A 26682-nucleotide genomic window follows, 5' to 3' on the forward strand; every position below is an offset into this window, starting at 1 on the left:
CAGAGCTTTCTGCTACTTTCTAATATTCTGAATCCCATGCATAAACATATGCCACATTATTCAAAACAATTTCATATTATGTAAAGAACCATTGTGCAGCTGTACGTTGTACATTTGTGCATTGGTACCCCACTAGGCACTGGACCTTATGCTTAGGCAATGTCTGTGCATAGAGGGTGTCATACAATCTCTGTTCCAGAAGCTCACAATCTATTGAGGGAGGGAGGCAGAAAAAATAAGTACTCTGATACTAAAAGTTAACTAATCAAACAGCATGACTTAGTTGTGTACAATATATAGAAAGCAGACAGCTTAAGAGTAAAGGGAGGGAGAATAGAAGAGGGGACCAGGAAAGAAGAAGGAAGGGAGATAAGGAGGATGGAGAAGGGGAAAGGGAAGAAGGAAGGAAACAAGGAAGATAGAAGGGAAAGAGCAAAATCTACTGAAGCACAAAGTATTACTACCACCCTTCCCTCCAAATAAGCATGCATTATGCTCATCATGATCATGTATGCTTGTGCGCCTATGTGTGTGTATCTTTGGGGCACATTCACAGAAGTTAAATTAATAGGTTTTAATATACAGGCATGCTTAGTTTAACTACCACCAGGTCCTTTTCCAAAATGACTGCATCCGTGTTCAACCCAATAGCAGCAAACACAGCAGCAAAAAAGTTCCCATTTCCCCATTCTGATCAGCACTTGCTATTTTTATTGTTATTTGAATTTTATTTCCCTTATTTCTTACGCAGTTGAGTAGTTTTCCAAATACCACTTAACCCTTTTTATTTTCCTATTGTCTCTTCTCAAGATCTCTTCGTTAAATTTTCTGTTCCATATATGAATTCTTTGTCAGTTATGTACTTTACAATATTCTTCATCTAGTGGGTCCCGCATCTTTTTAAAACTAGGTCTGTGGTAGAATTTACTTTATAACTTTGATTGTATGTATTTATTCCCCAAATTTGCTTATTTTTATAGTTTCCTTTTCCTTGATCTTTACAATCACATCCTGTATTTCTTTGTCTGTATTTTACAATTCCAATATCTGACGTCCTTGTGGAATCTAAATCTGTTGCTGTTTTATAGTCAGGGTAGTTTATTGCCTTGTGTTCTTGGTAGTGTTTGGTGCTGAGTTCATTGTGACTCCTTAATCTATAGGAATCCTGTAGCTCAAGGAGACCCTTTGTCCCAGAGAAGATTTTCATCTGTTTTTTTTTTTTTCCATGATGATTATGCAATCACCACAAAATGCAAAAATGTCAGAGTATACGTGTTTCTTCATTCACATTTTGGGCATTTTCACAAAAGCTGAATTTATTCTGGTCATTTTAAGTGAAAATAAAATCCCTAGGGGCAGTTCAGACATTTCTGGGAAATATTTAAAAGAGTATTGAGGGGTGCCTGGGTGGCTCAGTCAAGTAAACCTCTGATTCTTGACTTCTGCTCAGGTCATGATCTCATGGTTCATGGGTTCGAGCCCCATGTTGGGCTCTGTGGTGACAGCATGGAGCCTGATAGTGATTCTCTCTCCCTCTCTCTCTGCCCCTGCCCTGCTCACACACACAGTCTCTCTCTCTCTCAAAATAAAAAAAAAAAATTACATAAATAAATAAATAAATAAATAAATAAATAAATAAATATACTGAGAGTTACCTGAAAGACATGAATATAGAACATCAATTAAAGCATGCTATATTCTAAGTGTGTTAGTGTCTTTTAAGAATTGGTGTTTGTGGAGACCAGGCAGTATTGTGGGGAAAATGTTGCCTATTGAAATAATGTGTTTGACCTTTGGGGTAATGTTTTCTGAATTCTGTGCTGGTTCTTAATGCTAATTTGATGATATTTTCTATCATCTTCTATATATATTTTTAATAAATGAGATTGATGCAACAGAAAGATATTAAATTCCTACATTTATTTAAATGTAGAAGCTGCCACTCGCTATCTAGATCTAGTTGATGAATGCAGGTGGCTACACTAAACAACAGATTTTCAGTGTAGACAAAATAGCCTTATAGTGGAATAAGATGTCATCTAGGACTTTCATAGCTAGAGAGAAGTCAATGCCTGGCTTTCTTTATAACTTCAAAGAACTGGCTGACTATTGTTACGGGCTAACGCAGCTGATGACTTTAAGTTGGAGTTGCGTTGGGGTGCTTGGGTGGCTTAGTTGGTTGAGTGTCAAACTTTGGCTTAGTCATGATCTCAAAGTTTGTGAGTCCAAGTCCCACATCGGGCTCATTGCTGTCAGCGTGGAGCCCGCTTCTGATCCTCTCTCTCTCTTCCCTTCGCCTGCTTGCACTCTCTCTCTCAAAAATAAATAAAATATTTAAAAAAATTAAGTTGGAGTCACTTCTGATTGGCCATTCTGAAAATTATGTTAAATCTACCCTGTGCTCTAGAAATGGAACAACAACGTCTCACTGACAGCATGTTTGTTTACAACATGTTTACTGAATATTCTAAGCCTATTGTTGAGACCTACTGCTCAAAAAAAAAAAAAGATTTCTTTCAAAATATTACTGCTCATTGACAATGCAACTGGGCATTCAACAGCTCTGATGGATATGGACAAAGATATTAATGCTGTTTTCGTGCCTACTGTCATAATGTACTTTCTGCCACCAAGGAGTAATTTTGACTTTTAAGTCTTATTATTTAAGAGATACATTTCATAAGGTTATAGCTGCCATAGACAGTGATGCCTTTGATGGATCTGGGTAAAGTAAATTGAAAACTTTCTGGAAAAGATTCACCATTCTCAATGCCATTAAGAGCATTTGTGATTCATGGGAAGAAGTCAAAATGTCAACATTAACAGGATTTTGGAAGAAGCTGGATGACTTTGAGAGTTCAAGACTTCAGAGGAGGCAGTAACTGCAGATGTTGTGGAAAGAGCAAGAGAACTAGAAATAGAAGTGGAGCCTGAACATGTGACTGGATGGCTGCAATCTCATGATCAAACTTTCACGGGTGAGGAGTCGCTTCTTACAGATGAGCAAAGAAAGTGGTTTCTTGAGATGGAATTGACTCTTGGTATAGGTGCTGTGACAATTGCTGAAATGGCAACAAAGGATTTATAGTATTACATAAATTTCATTGATAGAGCAGTGGCAGGCTTTGAGAGGATTGACTCTAATTGTGAGAGAAGTTCTATGGGTAAAATGCTATCAAACAGCATCGCATGCTACAGAGAAATTTTTTTGTGAAAGGAGGAGTCAATTGAGGCAGCAAACATCATTGTTGTCTTATTTTAAAAAGTTGCCACAGCCATCTCAACCTTTGGCAACCACCGCCCTGGTCAGCCATCAACATCAAAGGCAAGACCCTCCACCAGTAAAAAATTACCACATGCTGAAAGCTCAGGTGATTGGTTAGCGTGTTTTGGCTTAAACCATTTTTTAGTTAAGGTACATACATTGTTTCTTTAGGTGTAATGCTACTACACACTTAATAGACTATAGTATAAACCTAATTTTTATATGAAGTGGGAAGCCAGCCAATTCATTTGACTGGCTTTATTGCCATGTTTGCTTTATTGCAATGATTTGGAATAAACCTGCAATATCTCCTAGGTATGCCTGTATTTGTTTAAGTGCTCAAATACTGTCCAAATTGGGTGATTTGAGTCAATGTTAATATCTGCTTGAAAAGTAAAAGAATTTACTTGCTGAATTGACCCTCTAAAAATATAAAATTGAGGTTAGATGACAGCAGAAAACTTCAAATCAGTCTGAGTTTGGGTCTAAGTGCACTCTCCCAGCCACTGCCCTTGGCATCACCTTGTTGAGCAGCTAACACTCGTATGTTTTGGGATTTTGCACTAATGACTGACTTTTGCTTGATGATAGGGAAGACCTGCTATTAGAATTTCTACTTCTCTCTGTAGAACTTTGGAATATCTGGGAAGCTCTATAGCTATCTGGACACACCCTTTGCTACTTCTAGCTTTAGGGGCATGTCTCTCTAATCTTCTATATCCTTTATTCAAAGAGACACTCTGCATCCTCTGTGCAGGGTGACATCTTTGTCTGTCAATCACATCTTTGTCTAATTGTTGCACATACTACATTGGATCCCCAAATGGATTACATATTAAAAGATCAAGTTCAGAGGCCCAGTTTTAAGGTCAGAGGTGAAAATTAGCCTCATGGAACTGTACTTTGCATGTTACAATTAGATACTAAGTTCACTGAGCTAAAATTGTGCAAAAAATGAACTAAGCAAATAAAGATAAAGTCACTTAAAAATTGATTTATCTTAGTGCAAAGGTCATCTGGTCATGTATGGTAATTAACCGTATTGTGTGAAGTAATATAAATCTTTAGAAGTTGATAAGAAGAGTGCTAATTATTATGAAAATGAAAGACATGATTCTGGACATGTAATGTTGAAGAAGGCAAAGATGAAAATGGCCCACTAGAAAGGAATACCATAAAAGTAATTGACAAAGTCAAAGAACCTCAGAGGAACAACATTTTATGAATATGAATGCTAATCCACTTAAAAACATTTTGTATACCTGAGACCTAAGAAAGAGGCAAAGACATACAATGAAAAAACAAAAAACAAACAAACAAACAAACAAAAAAAAACAACCACCAAAAAAACCCAGCTATTGAGGAAGAGGATAAGGTTTTTTTAGCTGAGAGCGAAATGAATTATTTGCTTGAGTATTCCCCAAAGAAGAGGAAGGTAGTATTCTAGAAACTGCAATGCATTCTCCTTTGGGGGAAGCAAGATGTTAAAAGGCTTCGCCATCACACTAGAGCAGATAATTAGGCAATTACAACTATTAAATTTGACAGAGCATTAGTTTAAATGCATTACTCACTAGAATTCTGAAGGAAGTAACAAATAGTATAATTTTTAGTGAATACTTTTGATAACTCATTGAGGACAACATCTTACCAGAGGGTTGAAGGGTGCTAATATATTCTTGAATTTGAAAAATGCACGCATGTGCACACACACACACACATACACACACGATCCCAGGGGGAAAAAAAAAACTCCCTAGGAAAGCCTAAATCTTCTGAAGTCTTTTCCTCTTTTATATGCAATTATTGCAGTGTGCTTATAGATATTAACCCACCAATCATCAAAAGACCTTTCAGAAGTAGGCAGCAAATATCATTTCAGAATCTCCTACCTTGATTTATAGGTATTAAAATAGAAACAAAAAGAAGTCACCTTGAAAACTACTGGAAAAACCCAGTCTAGGATTTAAGTAACTGACAATTACCAAACATTTGGTAATGCATAATTTAGTGATACCAGAGTCAACTTAGAACACTGTTCTTATCACCTTGCTATAAAATCTTTAAAAAGATTACTCCTGCATTTTTAAAAAGCATGAAATATTGCTACACTGAATAATAATTTAATGTAATAATCACATACTGCTTATCACTTACATTCCAAATTCCACGTTTTACAGGCATCACAAGATCCTGCTGGTATTCATATGAATTATTGCTGCTTAGAATAAAATAAAGAACTTTTAAAACAATAGTGCTGCCCATTGCATCAGAGGTCCCACTTTATGGGGTGCCTGGGTAGCTCAGTGGGTTAAGCAACCGACTCTTGGTTTTGACTCAGGGTGTGATCTCAGGGTTCCTGAGTTCGAGCCTTACATCAGGCTCAACGCTAACAGTGCAGAGCCTGCTTGGGATTCTCTATCTCTTCCTCTCTCTCTGCCCCTCCCACACATGTGCCCTCTCTCTCTCTCTCTCAAAATAAATAAAGTAAAAAACTTAAAAAAAAAAAAAGAAGGTCCACCTTTGTTTCTAAAGATTAGCAGTTACTTAGTGGCATCTTTGGCATACCTGTTTTCATCCACCACTCTCACCGCATGGTTATGGAGATGGATAGCCTAGGTCAGTGACAGATAAATGATGGTCACAGTGGATCTTTGCATTAGGGTTAGACCCTTTAGGGATCTTTGCTCTTTCTGACACTGCTCCTGCTCATATTCAGTAGGGTGCGCTCTTAAGCTAGACTGAGGATTCAAGGGGCTAGGGTCTTGGCTTCCTCACCTTTGTGTTCCCTTAGCATATCAACACACTTAACTCTGGTTAATTCATTGCTGTTTGAAGAAATGGATGAATACAGGATCCTTCCAATAAGCTTTTTCTGACATTCTGCATGGATGAGTTTTGGAATCCTTTTTACATAATTCGATATTGGCTTCTATTGCAGTATTTACAATCTTGCTTTGCAATTTCTAGTTAGAAGTCCGCTGTTTCCACAGTCTGGTAACTGCTAGTTCTGGCCTAGCCACATGCTGTGCTAATGATTATATATTCAGTGCCAATCACATAGCAGATGCTCAGTAAATGTTTGCTGAATGAATAAATGCATGTGTTCCCCCCCACCTCCATCTGCAAATATATACCTCTCAATAAACAGTAACAATAATGCACATGTCCATACATTCAAAACATTTTAATATAATTTAAGATATGGCTGCATCTCAGAGATGTTTGTGATTTTATTTTAATTCTACTTCTCAAATCTGCTACCATATCTTTTCTGTGAGTGGCCCTGTGATTTTTGATTTGAGCATGAGGTTCATATCCTCTGAATTCATCAAGAATTCAGAGTGAATTAGTAGAAAGAAAGTGTGGATTCGAATTTAGGAGACCAATACTCTTGTTGTGGGTTTACTTTGAAGAAATAAACATCTCTGAGCTGAACACCATCATCTCTAAAGTGGTAAGTTTAACTGGGTGATATCTAAACCTTACTAACTCTAAATATCAATTATTCTAGAACAAATAAATTGAATAAACATTTATTGATTGCCGTGTAATAGAGGGGTACTAAGAGAGAGAGAACGTTCAGAGAGACAGATAGTCCTTGTTGGGATTTATGTATTCTTTAGGGCAATACTGTCTAATAGAACTTTCTATGATGGTGGGATTGCTCTATAACCTGCACTGTCCAACATAACAGACAATAAGCACATGTGACTGTGGAGCACTTGAAAGGTGATTAGTGCAATTGCAGAATTTAATTTTATTTAATTTTAATCAACTTAAATTTACTTTTTATTATTTATTTTTTTAAATATGAAATTTATTGTCAAATTGGTTTCCATACAACACCCAGTGCTCATCCCAACAGGTGCCCTCCTCAACCCTCAGTTTATTCTCAGTTTTTAAGAGTCTCTTATGTTTTGGCTCCCTCCCTCTCTAACCTCTTTTTTTTTTCCTTCCCCTCCTCCAGGGTCTTCTGTTAAGTTTCTCACGATCCATATAAGACTGAAAACATGGTATCTGTCTTTCTCTGTATGACTTATTTCACTTAGCATAACACTCTCCAGTTCCATCCATGTAGCTATAAAAGGCCATATTTCATTCTTTCTCATTGCCACATAGTATTCCATTGTGTATATAAACCACAATTTCTTTATCCATTCATCAGTTGATGACCATTTAGGCTCTTTCCAGAATTTGGCTATTGTTGAAAGTGCTGCTGTAAACACTGGGGTACAAGTGCCCCTATGCATCAGTACTCCTGTATCCCTTGGGTAAATTCCTAGCAGTGCTACTGCTGGCTCATATGGTAGGTCTATTTTTAATTTTTTGAGGAACCTCCACACTGTTTTCCAGAGTGGCTGCACCAATTTTTATTCCCACCAAGTGCAAGAGGGTTCCCATTTCTCCACATCCACGCCAGCATCTGTAGTCTCCTGATTTGTTCATTTTGGCCACTCTGACTGGAGTGACGTGGTATCTGAGTGTGGTTTTGATTTGTATTTCCCTGATGAGGAGCAACATTGAGCATCTTTTCATGTGCCTCTTGGCCATCTGGATATCTTCTTTAGAGAAGTGCCTATTCATGTTTTCTGCGCATTTCTTCACTGGGCTATTTGCTCTTTATAGATTTTGGATACTAGCTCTTTGTCTGATACGTCATTTGCAAATATCTTTTCCCATTCCGTTGGTTGCTTTTTAGTTTTGTTGATTGTTTCCTTTGCTGTGCAGAAGCTTTTTATCTTCATGAGGTCCCAATAGTTCATTTTTGCTTTTAATTCCCTTGCCTTTGGGGATGTGTCAAGTAAGAAATTGCTGCGGCTCAGGTCAGAGAGGTTTTTCTCTGCTTTCTCCTCTAGGGTTTTGATGGTTTCCTGTCTCACATTCAGGTCCTTTATCCATTTTGAGTTTATTTTTGTGAATGGTGTGAGAAAGTGGTCTAGTTTCATCCTTCTGCATGTTGCTGTCCAGTTCTCCCAGCACCATTCGTTAAAGACACTGTCTTTTTTCCATTGGATATTATTTCCTGCTTTGTCAAAGATTAGTGGGACATACTTTGGTGGGTTTAATTCTGGGGTTTCTATTCTATTCCATTGGTCTATGTGTCTGTTTTTGTGCCAATACCATGCTGTCTTGATGATGACAGCTTTGTAGTAGAGGCTAAAGTCTGGGATTGTGATGCCTCCTGCTTTGGTCTTCTTCTTCAAAATTACTTGGGCTATTCGGGGCCTTTTGTGGTTCCATATGAATTTTAGGATTGCTTGTTCTTGTTTTGAGAAGAATGCTGGTGCAATTTTGATTGGGATTGCATTGAATGTGTAGATAGCTTTGGGTAGTATTGACATTTTGACAATATTTATTCTTCCAATCCATGAGCAGGGAATGTCTTTCCGTTTCTTTATATCTTCTTCAATTTCCTTCATAAGCTTTCTATAGTTTTCAGCATACGAATCCTTTACATCTTTGGTTAGGTTTATTCCTAGGTATTTTATGCTTCTTGGTGCAATTGTGAATGGGATAAGTTTCTTTATTTGTCTTTCTGTTGCTTCATTATTAGGGTATAAGAATGCAACTGATTTCTGTACGTTTTGTATCCCGCGACTTTGATGAATTCATGTATCAGTTCTAGCAGACTTTTGGTGGAGTCTGTCAGATTTTCCATGTATAATATCATGTCTTCTGCAAAAAGTGAAAGCTTGACTTCATCTTTGCCAATTTTGATGCCTTTGATTTCCTTTTGTTGTCTGATTGCTGATGCTACCACTTCCAACACTATGTTAAACAACAGCAGTGAGAGTGGACATCCCTGTCATGTTCGTGATCTCAGGGAAAAAGCTCTTCCCCGTTGAGGATGATATTAGCTGTGGGCTTTTCATAAATGGCTTTTATGATGTTTAAGTATGTTCCTTCTATCCCAACTTTCTCGAGGGTTTTTATTAAGAAAGGATGCTGAATTTTGTCAGATGCTTTTTCTGCATCGAGTGACAGGATCATATGGTTCTTATCTTTTCTTTTATTAATGTGATGTATCACGTTGATTGATTTGCGAATGTTGAACCAGCCCTGCATCCCAGGAATGAATCCCACTTGATCATGGTAAATAATTCTTTTTATATGCTGTTGAATTCGATTTGCTAGTATCTTATTGAGAATTTTTGCATCCATATTCATCAGGGATATTGGCTTGTAGTTCTCTTTTCTTACTGGGTCTGTGTCTGGTTTAGGAATCAAAGTAATGCTGGCTTCATAGAATGAGTCTGGAAGTTTTCCTCCCTTTCTATTTTTTGGAATAGCTTGAGAAGGATAGGTATTATCTCTGCTTTAAACGTCTGGTAGAACTCTCCTGGGAAGCCATCTGGTCCTGGACTCTTATTTGTTGGGAGATTTTTGATGACTGATTCAATTTCTTCACTGGTTATGGGTCTGTTCAAGCTTTCTATTTCCTCCTGATTGAGTTTTGGAAGTGTGTGGGTGTTTAGGAATTTGTCCATTTCTTCCAGGTTGTCCAGTTTGTTGGCATATAATTTTTCATAGTATTCCTTGTTAATTGCTTGTATTTCTGAGGGATTGGTTGTAATAATTCCATTTTCATTCATGATTTTATCTATTTGGGTCATCTCCCTTTTCTGTTTGAGAAGCCTGGCTAGAGGTTTATTAATTTGTTTATTTTTTCAAAAAACCAACTCTTGGTTTCGTTGATCTGCTCTACAGTTTTTTTAGATTCTATATTGTTTATTTCTGCTCTGATCTTTAGGATTTCTCTTCTTCTGCTGGATTTAGGCTGTCTTTGCTGTTCTGCTTCTGTTTCCTTTAGGTGTGCTGTTAGATTTTGTATTTGGGATTTTTCTTGTTTCTTGAGATAGGCCTGGATTGCAATGTATTTTCCTCTCAGGACTGCCTTCGCTCTATCCCAAAGCATTTGGATTGTATTTTCATTTTCATTTGTTTCCATATATTTTTTAATTTATTTTCCAATTGCCTGGTTGATGCATTCATTCTTTGGTAGGGTGTTCTTTAACCTCCATGCTTTGGGAGGTTTTCCAGACTTTTTCCTGTGGTTGATTTCAAGCTTCATAGCATTGTGGTCTGAAAGTATGCATGGTATGATTTCAATTCTTGTCTACTTATGAAGGGCTGTTTTGTGACCCCGTATGTGATCTATCTTGGAGAATGTTCCATGTGTACTCGAGAAGAAAGTATATTCTGTTGCTTTGGGATGCAGAGTTCTAAATATATCTGCAAGTCCATCTGATCCAGTGTCTCATTCAGGGCCCTTGTTTCTTTATTGACCGTGTGTCTAGATGATCTATCCATTTCTGTAAGTGGAGTGTTAAAGTCCCCTGCAATTACCGCATTCTTATCAATAAGGTTGCTGATGTTTGTGATTGTTTTATATATTTGGGGGCTCCCGTATTCGGTGCATAGACATGTATAATTGTTAGCTCTTCCTGATGGATAGACCCTGTGATTATTATATAATGCCTTTCTTCATCTCTTGTTACAGCCGTTAATTTAAAGTCTATTTTGTCTGATATAAGTATGGCTACTTCAGCTTTCTTTTGACTTCCAGTCAAAGCATGGTAGCATGGTAGATAGTTCTCCATCCCCTCACTCTCAATCTGAAGGTGTCCTCAGGTCTAAAATGAGTCTCTTACAAGTAGATGGGTCTTGTTTTTTAATCCATTCTGATACCCTATGTCTTTTGGTTGGAGCATTTATTGCATTTACATTCCGTGTTATTATGGAAAGATATGGGTTTAGTGTCATTGTGATGTCCATAGGTTTCATGCTTATAGTGATGTCTCTGGTACTTTGTGGTCCTTGCAACATTTCATTCACAGAATCCCCCTTAGGATGTCTTGTAGGGCTGGTTTAGTGGTGATGAATTCTTTCAGTTTTTGTTTGTTTGGGAAGACCTTTATCTCTCCTTCTATTCTAAATGACAGACTTGATGGATAAAAGATTCTCGGCTACATATTTTTTCTGTTCATCACATTGAAGATTTCCTGCCATTTCATTCTGGCCTGGGAAGTTTCAGTAGATAGATCTGCCACTAGTCTTATCAGTCTCCCTTTATATGGTAGAGCATGTTTATCCCTAGCTGCTTTCAGAATTTGCTCTTTATCCTTGTATTTTGCCAGTTTCACTGTGATATGTCATGGAGAAGATTGATTGAAGTTACGTCTGAAGGGAGTTCTCTGTGCCTCTTGGATTTCAATGCCTGTTTCCTTCCCCAGATCAGGGAAGTTCTCAGCTATTATTTGCTCAAGTACACTTTCAACCCCTCTCTCTCTTTCTTCCTCTTCTGGAATTCCTAGTATACAGATATTGTTCCATTTGATTGCATCACTTAGTTCTCTAATTCTCCCCTCATACTCCTGGATTTTTTTCTCTCTTTCTCAGCTTCCTCTTTTTCCATAATTTTATCTTCTAATTCACCTATTCTCTCCTCTGCCTCTTCAATCTGAGCTGTGGTCACCTCCGTCTTATTTTGCACCTCATTTGTAGCATTTTTAGCCTCTCCTGACTGTTTCTTAGTCCCTTGATCTCTGTAGCAATAGGTTCTCTGCTGTCCTCTATACTTTTTTCAAGCCCAGCGAGTAATTTTATGACTATTATTCTAAATTCTTGTTCCATATATTGCTTAAATCATTTTTGATCAATTCGTTAGCTGTCGCTACTTCCTGGAGTTTCTTTTGAGGAGAATTCTTCCATTTCGTCATTTTCGATAGTCCCTGGGGTGGCAGGGAACTGCAGGGCACTTCCCTTGTGCTATCTGGAGTAACTTGTGTTGGTGGGTGGGGCCGCAGTCAGACCTGATGTCTGTCCCCAGCCCACTGCTGGGGCCACAGTCAGACTGGTGTGTATCTTATCTTCCCCTCTCTAAGGTGCAAGGTTCACTGTGGATTGGTGTGGCCCCTGTCTGGGCTGCTTGCACACTGCCAGGCTTGTGCTGCTTTGATGAGAATGGTGTATTAGCCAGGGTGGATCCACAAGGTGCACAGGGTTGGGAGGGGCAGGCTTAGCTCCTTTGCCATCCCCTGTGGGAGGGGCCCTGCAGCACTGGGGTGGAGGCAGGTAGATCCATTGGAGGGATGGATCCATAGAAGCACAGCATTGGATGTTTGCGCAGTGCAAGCAAGTTCGGTGACAGAAACTGGTTCCCTTTGGGATTTCGGCTGGGGAATGGGAGAGGGAGATGGTGCTTCCCAGCACCTTTGTTCCCCACGGAGCTGAGCCCTGTCTTCCAGGGCTCAATACCTCTCCCTCCCAGTGTCCTCTCGTCCTCCCACTCTCTGAGCAGAGCTTTTGACTTTTAACATTCCAGATGTTAAATCCTACTGGCTGTCAGAACTCACGGAGTCAGGACCCTCCACTTTTGCAAGTCTGACTCGGAGGCTCTGCCTTGCCGGGCAGGCTGGCTGCCCCTCCACCACCCCGGCTCCCTCCTGGCAGTCCGTGTAGTGCCCACCGCCTCTTCCGTGGGCCTCTCGTCTATGTATGGCTCCGGAGAGTCCGTTCTGCTAGTCTTCTGGCGGTTCTCTGGGTTATTTAGGCAGATGTGGGTGGAATCTAAGTGATCAGTAGGACGAGGTGAGCCCAGCATCCTCCTACACCGCCATCTTCTCTCCAATCAACTTGAATTTATAAGCCACATGCAACTATATTGGACAGTGCAGGTATAGACAGACAGCTATGTGAAAAAATAACGTGACTGTAGTAAATTTAAAAGCAAAAGTACAATAGAGGACAAAAGATTAAATTCAAAGAAATTTCTTTGTGTTTTAGAAAAGTATATCAAACTTGGCTGACTCAGTCAGTAGAGCATATGACTCCTGATCTTGGGGTTGTAAGTTCAAGCCCCACATTGGGCATAGAGATTCTTTAAAAAAAACTAATTAAAAGTAAAAAAGCATATCAAACATAAAGAAAATGGATTTTAAAAATTACATAATATACATGGAGATTAGTTGAGTACTCAAGTGTTTGTGTAAATATCTTTTTTAGTATTGTAGAAATGACCTTAGGTAAGGAATTTTTTCAGAACATCTAAATCTGTTTATAACACAGATTTTTAGCTAAGAATTAGAAAATACTGAGGAGCAGAGCAAACATAATCATGTTTTGTATAATCGGTTTATGGGATTCAAAATGACTATTATGGTCCCATATAACCGTAATGAGTACAGGGATGAAAACAATCATAGAGGCCAGAATCAAAATTAATGTACAATATAGGCCCTGGCTTGAGAAAATGACAGGGGAAAATGATTGTGCAAGTGTATTAATTTATTAAAATTCTCACTATAAAATATTTTGGTAAAAATAAGAGTCATAAAATCTGTTTAGAAACATTTAAGAAAGAGAAAGTGACTATAGTCACAGCATGGATTCCAAATCAACCAAGTTATTTTGGCAGGTCATAAAGAAAATTAAACCATGTTTGGAATAGTATGCTAGGTACACGTCTGATCACTATATTATTCTCTTGAATGAACATTGCTGAAATTACAGAGGTAGGACGGAACGCAACCAAACAAACTTAAAATTTTAAAGGACAGAGCATTATTCATGAGGAATGATTATCCATCTTAGCAAATGTGGCCTTGAAAAAGATGACTAGGGGGTGAACCCCAAGAGGCTTATTGGTAACAGCAAGGAAAGGCTGGATTGATAATGACCTGAAATTGAAAAGGAAGAAATATAAATTAGGAAACACTTTCTGATTGAAAGAGTTAATCAGACAAAACAACAACAACAAAACATACAACTTGCTAAGGAAGATAGTATCAATACTAATGACATCAAAAATTGGTTCAATGATAAATTTAGCTCTTGGTAAAACTTTATGAAAGAAATATTGGTAACAGTAAATTGAATACACAGGATATAGTCTGTATATTAAAAGAATAAAATTTTAGTTTAGTTCTGTCCTAAGCATCTGGAGGGAAAATGCAGACAAAGTATAATATAGTAGAAGGGGCATTGACATTGGAGATGGAAGGATGTATTTGAATTCGCATTCTGCCACTGCTAACTCAACTTGAGTCAAATTTCTTTACCTCTCTGAATCTGAGTTTCCAAAGCTGCACCAAGTTTAATGAGACCTACTTAAGAGAGTTGTTTTCATGTTTAATGAAATAATATGTGGAAAATGCCTAACATTATACCTAGGTATTCTTGTGTTCCTTATAAACAAGGGCCTCAATTCAGTCAACTGTAATATACATGTATACACCAGTCAGAACAATTCCTTCTAATATTTATTGAGCATTACCCCACGAGAGGCATTCTCCTAGGTACCAGCTGTATAAATAGAGGAAGGAAGCTGTGTTCATTGCCCTCAAGGAATCACAGCCTAATCAGGAAAATAGACTCATAAATAACAGTTACATAAGTCAAATCATGAGAAGGGTTCTAAACAGCCTTGAACAAGTGCTTTGGGAAAAGAGAAAGGCAAGATTGGAAGAGGATGAGCAGGATAACAATCCATACAAAATCAGATAAACTATTTGATCTTGGCATAAGTGTGTCCTGTCACTTCATTAGTTTTAAGAGTTCATTCATTTATTTCTTTAACAGATATTCATTTAGCACCTACAGTATTCCAGGCTCTGGAACACAATGATGAAGGAGGTGCAGTAGTGCCTGCCCTCACTGGAAACATAATCTGGTCTCAAATGAATTGGAGAGCCATGCCACCCTTCATTACAAGATTGTCGATAGGGGATATATGGAAGCAGGAGTAAATTTCATCACATGGCTCCCATGTCTTACAATGTTTCGATTAAAAGAAGCCCCAAGGGCAAATCAGAAGGGTAAAAACTTCCATCAAAAGTAGTATGTAGACTGAAGGGTGTATATGTGGAAAGGGATGGGGTCAGTCCTCATTGGGTTAGTGAAAGAGTAGAATGAATTCCATGCATAAGGGAGAATATTTGGCTTTAGAATGAGGATTAATCTCAGGTTTCTCTTAACACAAGGGGACAGAGGCAGCCTTTTCTCTCATCCATTGCCCTTCTGGTATAGGCCTAATATTTTTAAACCTCAATGCCAAATAAATGTTTGTTTACTAAATTAATAAATACATGAACATCTTTAAATTATGAGGCTTAAATTTTTATTCTAAAATATACATTGTTGGTAATTTCTATATTAATAATTGTTCTTTTTGTTGAGGCTGACATTTTAGTTGCCCTCCTCAAAGATCTGGTATTTATGAGGAAATTCAGAGTCATATTACTGCAAAAAGTAACTAAATATTGAGCTTACATTATATTTCTCCTTTCTCCAGACACCCTCTTAACCTGTTCCACAGCCTGACCGAAACATTTATGTCAAAAGATGGTATTTCATGAACATGAGGAAATGCTTTTTTTTTTTTAAATGCTTTGCCATTTGAAATTTGAATGCCCTTCTTTGTCTTTTTGCCCAGAAAGCCATAAAAAGCAGGTAGTGCTAACAGCCATTAGAATTACCTGGTGCAGTTAAGGCCATATAAGCACTTAGCCAGATTTATTTGAAAATGGTTGCATTTAACAAACCACCCAAATATGAGTTAAATGATCTATGGACAAAAATTGTAAAACAGTCTAATAAATTTCTGGTGCTTAAAAATATATTGGTAGCAGATAAGAAGAATCCTATCACACTCAACAAAATGATCAAGGGGGTTGACTTTATATTTAAAGAGGACCAGAAATCAGATCCAAAAATACTAACATTTAGGTATGTTCCTGATACTGGGTGTATGAGTTGAAAATAATGTAGCTTTTTTTTTTAATTGCTAATCGATTTACTAGGTAGCCTCCATAATCTAGATTAAATTTTCCCTTGTTTCTAGGAGAGTCAACACAAATTCTTAGAATTTTCTGCAGCACAGGGCTATAGTACTTACCTTTTCTCTTTCTCTCTATCCCTCTCTCTGTCTCTGTCTGTCTGTCTCTCTCTCTCACTCACACACACACACACACACACACACACACACACACACACACAGTTTCTAACTTTAGAATGAAGTTAATGAATTAACTTTAGAATGAAGTTAGGAGTTTTGCCTGTCTTTTTGGTCCCCTTAGAGGAAGAGAATAAGATTTGAACTCAGCTTTGGTTTACTTAGCTTAAGACTGTCTGATGAGAATGCAAAACAAATTTTAAACCCTTAGTGATTTGTTTGGTATCATTTGTTCAATACTTTTGAAGAGACAACCACAGATAACACTATGGGAGACAACAAGGACTAGATGTATTAACAATAACTCTAGGTTTATGTCTTTCTCTTCTGACTGTGATTAGTTGTCAGAATCTCTTCAGAATCTCTCTTAAAACAATGAAACTTCAGGGATACTTTAATATCCCAAGTTCAAAATGTGCTTAAATAACGAATGGTTTACAATGAGTTTGAGGCACAATAAAAATTTTGTGTTTTAGAGACCCAGGTCATGCTTTTGCCGATAGACTGTCTCTCTGGGTGAGTCACTGAACTCTGATTCTTTTGTTGTCCATCTGTCACCAAGTGAATGACCTGCCTTTTTCCTTGGCAAAGGAATAAATAAACATTTCCTAGGTTTTTCAAATGCCAATTCGATCCAAATGTTGAATGCAACTGAAAACAAATGCCGTAAGACAAAAGAGGAAGGCTTTGTCGTTATGACAGCTGGAAAATACAAAACACCGGAATACTGTTTGTCCCACACACAGTGTTAAATATTGTAGCTGATTTTCATTCATTGAATAGATGCTTTTGGGGGACGTTGTGTAAACAAAACCAATTTTAATGTTTTAAAATCAGTGAGGATTTTTCTGCATTAAAATTGCTAACAGATCATCGGTAAGTAGAGTGTTGACTTGATCTCTTTTACCTACAGTGGTGATAAGTTTGCTCTGACCCAATAAACTATCTATACAGTCTCAACTGATCCCTATTGTGATTGAAATGTTTCTGAGACAGCTGGCCAGGATTATTGGAGGCATAATATGTGACTGAAGAACAGATGTCTTCTTCGTTTGAAGTTAACCAGTCTGTTTAGGACTCAACCTTTGACCTTATGCTTAAGAGTACACAGAACTAGTCAAATTAACTGGTCCCATTTCCCCCCTCTCATAGCCACCAGGGAATATGCTTAAAGAAAGAATAGGATATAACAGGTGTTGTGATCTCTACTAAGGGACCATTGATTATCTCAAGTTCACTTTTCCTAAGTTGCAAGAACATAAAATCTAGTGAAATATTCTAGTACTGGGACATCATTTATCTTGCATTGTAGTTTGGCTAGATAGGATTATTGTCTTTTAAATTTTCTATAACTGGGTGATAAATTGCCATAATTTGATCTGTCTCCTATAATTTTAGATATCATTCTGTTAGACAAATAAAATTAAAATGGCAAAAGCCCTTAATATAACCATGGGATATTAAGATGTTTTCCCTATGAGGAAATGAAGCCCACCCCCACTGAAATGCAAGAGGAGGAAAGAGCCTTTGTCCTAATTCTGAGCTAGGGTAAGAGGTGATAAGAAAACTTGATATGGCCCAATGACACAAGTTTTATTTTCTGATTTTAGATTTCTTATTAGATGTTCCCTCTTAAGAGTGAGATTGTGAAAGGAGAAGTTAAGTACCTTACCGTATGCTGCAGATTGAGTACTTGTCTCCCCCAATTCATATTTTGTGATGGTATTTGGAGGTGGGGTTTTTGGGAGGGTGGAACCGTCATGAGTGAGGCTAGTGCTCTTATAAAAGAGACCCTAGAGAGCTCCTTTACTTTTCTGCCTTGTGAGGGTACAGCAAAAAGACAACTGTCTAACAACCAGGATGCAAGCAAGCATTCAGCAGACACCGAATCGGCTGCTGTCTTGGTTGTAGACTGCCCAGCCTCTAGAACTGTTTGTCGTTTAAGCCACCCAGTCTAAGGTATTTTCATTATAGCAGCCTAAATAGGCTAAGATACTTTATTTCCCTGGAGGCTGACATGGTCTAGAGTTATTCATGCTTCTATCTCTGAGACAGTCATCCAGGTATCATAGTATTCCTGCCTTTATATAAGTTAGTTTATAAAGATCAGGCTGGCAAAGAGGTGTTATGACAGACGGTACTTTGAAAACAAAGTCTTCACGCTGATAGCCCTTCTCAAGTACATTCAATGAAGGTCAGATGAGGATAAAAAACTAACTCTTGACAATACTGATATCTTTCACTTAAGGGTCTTCTGTTTGATCTGCAGCAAGAAGAAAACACTGCTCCTCGACTACATGATGCACTTGGTAAGTAAATGATCCAAAAATGTATTCTAGGATGGATTCATTCATCTACTCTATTTCTGAGTATTTTTGGCCAAAAAGTACGCAACTTTATTAGTTACAGCATCTATTCAACTTTAATGAGAAAAAAAAACTATAATCAATATTGGATATTACTTCTGCTGACATTATACAAACCATATGTTTCATTTTACTTAAAAGTTAATAGTTTAATATGAAAGCCAATGTATGTTTTTCTATTTACATTTGAATACAAATAAGTACTTCCTTTGTAAATGTGTGTTATCTAGACTTTCAATGTCTTTAACTTCCTTAGGATCCTATCATCTACTTCAAGGTAATACTAATCCCAGGCATTTCCATTCACGTGAAATAACCATAGAGGTTCATACTTCTCAATGTTTTTATCCCACTTATTGATAAGACATACTGAAATTCTACTTAATTGTTTTCACCATCTCAGATTCCAAAGTTTGAGAGAATAATTTCTCAAACTTATAATTAGCTAGTGTGAAAAAACAACAAAAAAATTATTTATCATGTATATCTTCATCAAAGACTAAGCTTGTAAATGTAATAATCAGTAAGTATTATTTAGTAAAAAGATAAAATAAAGAAAAAGAAAGAATTTAAAACTTCAGTATTATTGAAGCCATCATTCTTCATTAGTGTTACATAACATTATATAACTTTGAAAGTTTATATTCTTTTGAAGAAAGGTACTGTAAAACTTTTTTTACAAATAAGAAAAATAGGGGCACCTGGGTGGCTCAGTTGGTTAAGCATCTGACTTTGGTTCAGGTTATGATCTTGAGGTGAGTGAGCTCAAGCCCTTTGTCAGGGTCTCTGCTGCCAGCGCAGGTTTGCTTTTGATCCTCTGTCCCTCTCTCTCTGCCCTTCCTGCTTGTATGTGCTCTCTCTCTCTCACACATAAAAAGAAACATTAAAAAAAAAAAGAAAAAGAAAGACATGAAAGTAATTAAACTTAAGCATTTCTATGAGAGGCACTGAATGGAATCAATGACCAAAAGTTAGGAAAAAGAAAAAAAAAAAAAGAAAAGAAAGAAAGAAAAAAAGAATTCAAGGGGCCCCCCGGGCAGCTCAGTAGGTTAAGTGTCTGACTTCGGCTCAGGTCATGATCTCACAATTTGTGGGTTCAAGCCCTGCATCGGGCTCTGTGCTGACAGCTCAGAGGAGCCTGCTTTGGATTCTGTGTCTCCCTCTCTCTCTCTTTGCCCCTCCCCTGCTCACACACACACTCTCTCTCTCTCAAAAATATATAAACACTAAGAAAATATTTTAAAAAATTCAAGTTTAGCTTTGATAATTTCTAAATATGTAAAATTGAAAAACTTACTTAAAGTCTGTAAATTTTAGTAGTATTTTCTCCCCAATAGTTTTATTATAAAGATGTAATACAACCATATATGTAAAATGCATAATGGGATCTCTGTTCTCATCACCATTATCACTTCTGCCAACTTTCATATAGGTGCTCCTTTCATTTAAGTGTGCTCTTAATAGGCGTAACCTATCCCTTTATAAATGGTTGATTTTGGAGGCTATGGTTAGTTTACCAAAATACACAATTAGAAATATTGATATGTAGAATGAATGTAGAAAAATCTCATAGATATAGAAAATGTTAAAAAAAAAAAACCCACGGAAGCGTTTTCTGAAAATGTGGCTCCATTCACACTTTTTCAGTGTTGGAGACTCTGCTAAGCATTGTAACCTATATAGAGCTACAAATCTGTGTGTGTGTGTGTGTGTGTGTGTGTGTGTGTGTGTGTGTAAGTAGAAGGAGGAAGAAAGGAAGGAGATTGGAGAATAAAGAATGATCTCTCTAACCCTCTCTATCTCACCTTTATTCTCCCATGGGAAATTAGGCCAAATAGAGAAAAACAAGCTTAGATAAAAGCCAAAAGGCCAGTGTATTACTAATTAGGTAAATAAACAGTGTGCTATAAAACCTTTTTAATTTGTTACCAGGATCATTTAGAATAGCATGAAATTTGAAATAAGTGCTATTCCCTAGCCTATTAGATAAGATTTCCCCATTAAAATTAGTCATTTAATCCAAAATAAAAAAATATATATAATTTGAGGTGGAAATTGGGTCCCAGGGGTACTTTAGGTTGCTAAATTGGTTAGATAACTTGAAGTGAATGTCACTAAATAGCCACAAGTAAGCCATAAGTGAAAGAATGATCCGTGAACTACTCTGATTACTTGTCAACAGCAGAAGAGGGAGCAGCTTAGACTATAAAGGATGTAACCTTTGCAGATGACTTCCTCATATTGACAAGTAATCTGGACAATTTATTGCTTTTCTTTGAAGGTTCATACATGCAGAGCTGTCGTATAGGTTTAATGAGATACAGACATCTGATATTCAAACCCCTTTTGCTCAGAATTGCCCTTCTATTCTAATTAACTGGGTTTTATGGTATTTTTATTTGTTTTCTAGTCTCCTTTTTGGCCTTAATTAAAAGAGACAGTATGATAAAATGGCTATTTCCTTTCTGCAACACATTCGGTGATGTTTGCAAGTTTAACTCAAGCTTCCGGATAAGAGCACGGCACATGGGTTGGAACATGCGTTACGTTCCAGATATCAAAGTTAGCTTTAGTTTGACTTTGTGAGATTCTAAAAGCAGCTGTGCTTTGTTGCACTTGCTTAGATCCCAACAGTGATTTAGTTCTGAGGATTATATATTTGTCTCTTATGTGTCAAAAGTCCTATCCCTTGTGACTTTACAACTCTGTTTTTGTATTTAATGTAAAAGCATGATAGCTTCGCATTGATGATTGTCAGCAGTTGCTATTTATCATCTGTCAAAATTTTTCTCATGGGAAGGCAGAAAATCAAATGGATTATGGCTGTTTTTTTAGTTGCTTCAAGGAATCTTGCATGACACAAGGCAGAGAAAAAAAAAAGAATGGTAAAATGACTCCTTGACAAGTAACTTAGCATTCAGATAAATCTGTGATTTTATGCACATAACAGAACTGTCATTCACCCTGACAAAATAGCATATTTTAAAGTGTTATGTCAATTTGCTTGTTTGACCTCTAGGTTGCTTTACCACCTGGCCTGGTAGTTACATAGTTTTGCAGTTACTTGTTTCTAGTGAAACAATAAACTAAGCTGGTTTGATGGCACCTCTGAAGAGTGTGAATGGGATCCAGTTATTGGATTATTCTCCTTTCAGATTTTCCATCTGATTGCTGAGATTATCATCAAATTCTGGTGACTTGTCAAAATTGGGGAAGTCAATCTCATTGAAGAGAGATGAGTGGAATTTTAGCAATTCATTTTTATTGAACTAAAATGGGCTGCGTTTGGAGATATAAATGATGACGTTGGAAGTCAGTGATTACATCTGGAGGAAGTCAATGGAATCCGCTACTAGAAATTTTGGAGTAATAAACATGCCACCCTTATAGAGCCATATAAAAATGGTAATTGTGTCTTAGGAATAATCATCTTGGCCAATAGATAGGGAATTTATAGGACTACCAGATTCTCATGAAGTATCTGTTGTTAACTTTGAATTTCACTGTAGATGTAAATATAGAGGTATGTTCTAGCCCAGAGTTTTTCAATCTCAAATAATGATATTTGGGCTGAAAAACTCTATGTGGTCTGTCTTGTGCATTATAAAATGTTTAGCGATAGCCCTGACCTCTTCCCACTAGATGTCTTCCCACTAGAACCACTCATTCATTCCTTCTAACAGGGCTTTAAATAAAGTTTTTCTTGTCCTATAATCACAGCCAACACACTAAACAGAAAAAAGACTTCAACTACTCTAATTCTAAGTTCAAGGAATTACCATGAATTAGGCAAACTATTGCTCTGAGGGCTTAAGAGAGGTCAGCTTCAAACTACTACAAACTCCTACCCCCAACAACCACTGCTCAACTAACCAACATTAACAGAAAACAGGGAGAATTTTGTTTTTCTTTTTTTGGGAATTTAGTGTTTATGAGAAAATGCTAGACCTTCTCTTCTAGGAGAAGCAAAGATTGCTTTATCCTCCCTTAAGATAAAGGGAAGTTTTTCAAGAGAATAATTCCTAAATATCGAGGGTGGTAGCATATTTAAATATTGTTCATCTCTTTTCAGGGACCAGATATCCTTAAGAGAAGGAAAGAGTCACTGAACAAAAATTATTAATGTATTAGAGTTCCAAAAATGTCTTCTTTCTTTATATGCTAAAGAGAGTTCTGGCCTTTGCACTCTTAGTTTGTTGCCCTCTTTCCAAAGAAGATTATGCTCTTGCCAGATGGTTTGCTAGGTTTTTGTAATGCAAAATCAGTATAAGGAGAGGAAAACAGAATTTGGGAAATAGCAGATTAAGGAGAGAGGGGGAGTAGAGAGACAATATCCAGATGGCATATGTGTCCTCTGTAATGTAGAGATACAGCTTGGAAAGATTTTTCTTCTTAGAAAAATTAACATTAAAAAAGAGACAAAGTGAAAAAAAATGAGAGAAAGAGTGACCGCGTTGAAAGAATTCATCAATAGCTGATTCAAGATCGTTTTTCATGTCCAGAGTTGAATGCCCAATGATGCCTGAATTCAGAAGACTATAAGATATAGCTACTGAATAAATGTAATATGGTCCTAAACGTAGCAGACACATATCACACAGCAACCTCTAAATGGAGAGAAAGTGTAGTAGACCTCAGATTTATCAATATAATTTTTTCTTTAAAAATTTTTTTAATGTTTATTTATTTTTGAGAAAGACAGAGACAAGCAGGGGAAGGTCAGAGAAAGAGGGAGACATAGAATCCAGAGCAGGCTCCAGGATCCAAATGGTCAACACAGACCTTACACAGGGCCCGAATCCACAAACCATGAGATCATGACCTGAGCAAAAGTCGGACACTTAGCTGACTGAGCCACCCAGGTGCCCCTCAATATAATTTTTTCTTAATAGAGAGCAAAATATTAGACAGTTGCTGAAGCATCATCCCTGACAGGATTCTCATCAGTTGGAAAAACAATTTGAACTTGGGGACAAAGCATTATTAATGGGTTGTTGCAGAAATGATTTTTCTAAGAGCTTCTTCCTTAAATGTTGGAGAAAGGAAGGAGGGATAGGGGAAGAGGAGGTCTCCTTGCCTACCTGGCCATATGTAGTCATGGAGTGGTATCCCTTAAATGGATGCAGAATGAATGATCATCAATGAGCATCAAAGGCTGCTGAAGTGTTGGTTTCACCCTGACTCCCTCTGTCATTACATTACAGGCTTCTAAACCCCAAGCTAACCAGACTATCCTATATCCTCTATTTGCTCCATTCACCTGTATATCCCTTCTTGTGGAGTCATGGAAAACCGTGGAGCAAGGGCAAGGTAGGGATTACCTCCATCTTTTTCAAGACACACATTATTGTGATATCTTTAAGTACTGTTGACCTTCCAGCTATAGATATCCCCACATGAAAATTGTACACAGTTTTGATATTCAAAAGTACCCCCAAATCTCAGAAAATACATAAAAGGTGTATTTTTGTTTGTTTTGTTTTTTCTCCTCCATGATAAAGGAGGGAACTGAAAAGGGCAATGTGGCAAAATGTCTAAGTTTCCAGAATGCTCTGTCAGAACATAGCAACATATTCCGCTCCACTGAGATGGAATTAAGGGTGTTGCAGCTCAACAAACATGGAGTTGAGGAATGAAACAGTCTCCATGACTCCAGACACACTCTATTTCTAGTCTGTTACTCATTTGCCATCTTTTTCTGTTGGGAACTTACATATTGCCTCTTGTGTCTTTCTGCGCTCACTGTGGCTCAGGCCATCACTGTTGATTTTCACAGGCTTGAGAGTAGGGAATTAGTGCCTCAAATGCTCACCTCCAGTAATGATAACATTTCTTGAATATTTACTGTGTGTAGGCTGTTCAAATTTTGTGTGTATGTGTGTGAGTTTTTAAGTATAACAGGCTTATACATAAGTAGATGAAACATGTACAGCTGTAGGAGTTGTTACAAAATGAACATACCCAGGTTAACCACTACCCTGACCATGCTCCTTCTCTACCACTAATACATAGCTACTCTCCCCATCCCCAAATATAACCTGTATTCTGACTTCAAATACCATATATTAACTCTGGCTTTCTTAGAACTTTATATCAATGGAATCATACTGTATGCATTCTTTTGTGTCTGGCTTCTTTAACTCAACTTTGTAATTGTAAGATTAACCCATGTTTGTGAATGTTTGTACACTCCCATTGCTGTATAGCTTATTTATCCATTATACATTTGTTACTATGATTATTAATATATGAGTATTCTTGTACATGTTTACTGGTGATATATTTCTGTTATGTCTATACTCAGGAAAGAAATACCCATTTATGCTCCCAGTAGCAATTATCTGACAGTTCAGTTGCTCCGTATTACTGTCGATACCTCATATTATCTGTCTTTTTAATTTTAGCTATTTGGTGGGTATTTGTATATCTCACTGCAATTTTAATTTTCTTATCCTTTATGATTACTGTTGTTGAGACTGTTCCAAATTTGTGTGTATGTGTATGAACTTTTAAGTATGTTATTTAGTACCCTCTCACATTTTTCTTGTCAGTATAAATATCCTTTTTTGTGAAGTTCAAGACTTTTGCCCAATAGTCAATTGAGATGTCTACATTTCTCGTGTTGATTTAAAGGACTGGGAGGACGGGATGGATATACATGAATACTTTGTTAAAGATGTAAATATTTATGCTTCATGGATATTTTTTTATTTCTTTATGGCATCTTTTGTTGAAAGAACAGGTCTTAATTTAAATACCGTTAAATTTAAACCTTTTTGTTGTCATTGTTGTTCCTCATACTTAGTGCTTTAATGTCCTTCCCTATCTCAAGGTCATGAAGAAATTTCCCAAAAAAAAATTTTTTTGTTTGTTTTCTTTCTAACTTTTAGCTTCACAATCCATATGGGATTGATTTTTTTTTTGTACAGTAGGAAGTATGGGTTAAGTCATTTGTTTCCATGTGCAGATCTAATTGATTCACTATTGGTTTTTGAAAAGATTATTCTATCCCAACTACACTACATTGTGACATTTTAAAAAATCAAGTGACAGTTTCAGGCAGCAAATCTTTGGATTTTCTTCTGTTCCATCAGACCATTTGTCTGTTCTTACCACATTTTGTTAATTACTACTGTTTTAGAATACATTTTGGTATTTGGTATGTATGTTTATCTTCTTCAAACTTGCCTCCAATTTTGGTCTTCTTTAAGCTCACCTTTGCTCTTTTGAGCCCCTATATAAATTTTAAAATCAGTGTGTTGACACAGCCCCTCTTCCACCACTAACATACACATATACACTTTAAAAAAATCTGCCAGAATTTTTATTGGAATTGTAATGAATCCATTGGTCAATTTGAGAAAATTTACTTTTTGTTTTAAATGTTAAGTTTTTCAAACCATGAACATATCTATTTCATCACATTCAAAATTTTTTTTCATTAATATGATCAGTGTTCAAGTGAAGTGTGCTAAAATTTCCCAATATTATTTGGATTTTTCTTTTTCTCCTTTTTTATTGGGAAATTTTATTGGAAAAGGATTCCTATATCTATGTCACTCTATGTGTACAAATTTTTATATTTATTCTTCATTGTGTATGTACATGTATATCATCATGAAATATCTGTCCTTAACTCTAGTAATACTTTTGCTTTATAACCTAAATTTGACAAATATTAATAGAGTGTTATTAGATTACTTTTGTAGTTTTATGTTGTATCAGTTTTACTTTTAAGCTTGCTGAGTTATGTTTTTGTGAAGAGGATATAGTTTTGTTCTCTTTGTTTTTAATTCTGCATGACCTTTTTCTTGCAATTGTAGCTTGTTTATATGTAAAGTAGACATTGATAGAGTTAAGCTTATATCTATGTATGATCTATTTGTTTTCTATTTTTCTCACCTGTTCTATATTCATTTTTCTCTCTTTACTTAGCTTTAAAAATTAGCTAGATATTTTGTTCTTCAAAAATGTTTTTTATTTATTTATTTATTTATTTATTTATTTATTTTAATATATTAAATATAACTTATTGTCAAGTTGGTTTCCATACAACACCCAGTGCTCATCCCAACAGGTGCCCTCCTCAGTGTCTT

The 26682-nt window shown here is 36.7% G+C and overlaps 1 long non-coding RNA gene across 2 annotated transcripts in view; it reads left to right on the plus strand.

Moving 5' to 3' along the window:
• The window catches only part of LOC123379670, a 228952-nt gene extending 202963 nt beyond the window's left edge, over positions 1 to 25989 (plus strand). For both annotated transcript variants that reach the window (XR_006584434.1, XR_006584433.1), the window contains exons 3-4: positions 18469 to 18529; positions 23791 to 25989. This is a non-coding gene — a long non-coding RNA (uncharacterized LOC123379670). The remainder of the gene's footprint in view (positions 1 to 18468; positions 18530 to 23790) is intronic.
• Positions 25990 to 26682: the final 693 nt, after the last annotated feature.

The sequence above is a fragment of the Felis catus genome, chromosome C1 (assembly GCF_018350175.1).
Source record: "Felis catus isolate Fca126 chromosome C1, F.catus_Fca126_mat1.0, whole genome shotgun sequence".
In the NCBI taxonomy this organism is placed as follows: Eukaryota; Metazoa; Chordata; class Mammalia; order Carnivora; family Felidae; genus Felis; species Felis catus.